Source organism: Cynocephalus volans, chromosome 9, assembly GCF_027409185.1.
Source record: "Cynocephalus volans isolate mCynVol1 chromosome 9, mCynVol1.pri, whole genome shotgun sequence".
Taxonomy (NCBI): Eukaryota; Metazoa; Chordata; class Mammalia; order Dermoptera; family Cynocephalidae; genus Cynocephalus; species Cynocephalus volans.
In genome coordinates this window covers 14,958,908-14,961,693 of record NC_084468.1, presented here as the reverse complement: position 1 = coordinate 14,961,693, position 2,786 = coordinate 14,958,908, and positions in this window count along the sequence as shown.

The window sequence follows — 2,786 nt, the reverse complement described above, 5'->3', positions numbered from 1 at the left end:
GTAGGAGTCTATCTAATGTTAATGCCTAGCATAGATCGAGTAACTTTTTGACAAAAGAGGACTGACACGCTGTGATTCATGTTTTAAAATAATCTCTCCACTCACACACATAACATGAGAACAAATAGAGACAGGGATACCAATGAGGCAATAATTTAGAGGTGTAGAGAGAGAGGACGGTGACTTGTACTAGGGTAGTTGAGAAAGAGATGGTGAAATGTGGTTAAACTCCATAATTTGCTCAGGAAAAAAACTAACTGGTTGGGAATGGAATGCATAAGGTAATTTGTTGAGTATGGCTTTTCTGAAGTTAGGGTTTAGGCTAACATTTCCCCAGGATCGTGATGCAAGGGAGGAGCGCACAGCTTATGAGTGGCAGAGCTACAGCCTTAGAATATGACCAGCTACAAGGAAAGGGCCCCAAGAAATGGGCAAGCCAATACTGTCTGATTGACATGCCTCACAGTGATAGGCATGGTTTCAGAACTCTTCTCCCCCCAACCCTAGATTGGAATTCGTTAAGGGCAGTACTACATCTTGTTTAGTTTGCAATCTGAAGCACCTTCCACAATGTCTGGCACAAAACAGACATGGAATATTTGCTGAATCAATGAATCTTTTACCCCCCAATAGTAAAACATCTACTTCTTTGATTTTGGAGGGTATGAGGGCATCACTGGATTTACTCTGCTATAATTCTAAAACCTCCTTTAACTGCCAAGCATCCCAAGATTTCATGAAGTTCACCTCTTATCACATTGTCTCCTTTGTCATCTATTCATTCAACCAATAATGACACTCAACGGTGGTTTGGGTCATGTGCTACAAGCAGAGATACATCAATAAACTCAGTACATGGTTCCTGCCCTCATTGCACTTCCAACATGCACTGTCCTTTTAGAGCAAGGGCTTAGATTGTACTTTGATGGCTTCTTGTGCTCAATGCCATGTGTTGGGACACACAGATGCTGGACTTTGCAGATCTGTTGATCTGGGTTCTATTCCATGTCTTACTTTCAAGCTCATAAGGCGTCTTCTTTCTTCTCTCCCCTTCTATCAGTGACAATGCACTCAGCTAATCTAGATTTTCCAAAGTCCTTTGCAGTAGCCATGGCTTTCTCTGGTTGATATGAGCAGAGTATATATATGGGACTTCAGTGAAAACTCCTTAAAATCTTAATTTTACTGTGATTGCACCCTTTTGCTCTGCTCCCTTTCCTCAACTTCATGTGGCCTTCAACCTCGACAGCTACCTGGGATTATGAAGGAGCCTCGAGTCCATGGTGGTGATGCAGCCAGGCCTAGTCCTAGCTGATGCAGATAGGGACACAGAGCGTGGTTCTTAGGATCAGCAAAGGGCTCAAGTATGAAGTACCTGGCAGCAGGATGCACGTGCAATGACAATTATCAGGTTTCATCTCAGCCAGATTAGATAAACACATGACACGAGGGCCTATGCTATGCCTTCTGTATCCCACACACTAGTAAACACAAGAGTTCTGTTGTTCTTTGTTCATAAAAAGACTTTGCCAGGAAACCCTCTCTCACAGCCTTCTGGGCCTTGTGAATCTCCCTGAAATCTGACTTTAGTTTCTTTCATAAGCTGGCAGTTACAATCCTCTGATTCCATTCCTGATGAAGTAGCTTCTGAAGTTGGATGCCCAGGGGAGCCTGGGATTACTCACTGCTCTTGCCTGGTTTTCTTCGAATACCATCAATGTGTGTGCCCATCGCCCTTACCTCTCTATAAGCCAATTTACATGTATTATGTCCTCTGATTTGTCAAAATTTCTAAATGTTAAAAATAACTGCTTTTGACATAATAAACAGCTTTTCCGATCAAATGTTTTCAAAGTCTTTTAAAAAAAGGGCATTGATCCTATTCATGGATAAACTGATCCATCTGATACAAAAGTAAAAAAGAAGAGGGTGTTGTTTTAAATCTGCACAAATGGAATTCTGTTGATTGGCTGTAGTCCCAGGAGGTAAGGAGAGTCTACCCACCGACAGTTCCTTTTATGGTCTTGTTTCTTACTTCGGTATTTCAAAGAAATTCGACACCATTCAAATAACTGAACTGAAAGAAAGCATGACAGTGTGCCAGTGAAGCATGCCAGCTCTAGAGGAGACCACCTGGGTTTAACTTTCTACTCTACCACTTACCAGGTTGCTGACATCATGCCTCATTTTCTTATCTGCTGTATTGTATGTACCTACAATTCACTGGGTTACTGTAAGGACTCAATTTTTTTTTGGGTGGCTGGGGGCACAGGGATTGAACCCTGGACCTTGGTGTTTTCAACACCAAGTTGGTTCTTTAACCAACTGAGCTAACCAGCCAGCCCAGGATTCAAAAGTTTAATACAGGAAAACACTTAGAACAGTGCCTGGAAGATGGTAGGTTTGCAATAGTTAGCTAATATTATTATTTCATGACTGATTTATTTTGAAAACCATGTGTCAGGCCACTATTACATAACTGCTAAGCTCAATCACTGAATGCTCTAAAGTGATCATTAGCATTGAGAAAATACCTCTGTTAGGGGCTGGCTGGTTAGCTCGGTTGGTTAGAGCATGGTGTTGTAACACCAAGGCCAAGGGCTTGGATCCTCATACTGGTCAGCCACTAAAAAGCAAAACAAAAGAAAACAAAATGAAAACCCTCTATCGCTGTGCCCAATTTAACTACTTAGTTCATGTAACATGGCCAAATGAGAAAGTTATATCATAATAAAGTTACTGGGTTTGTAGTAATATATAAGTAAATATCAGAGCCACACCAGAGA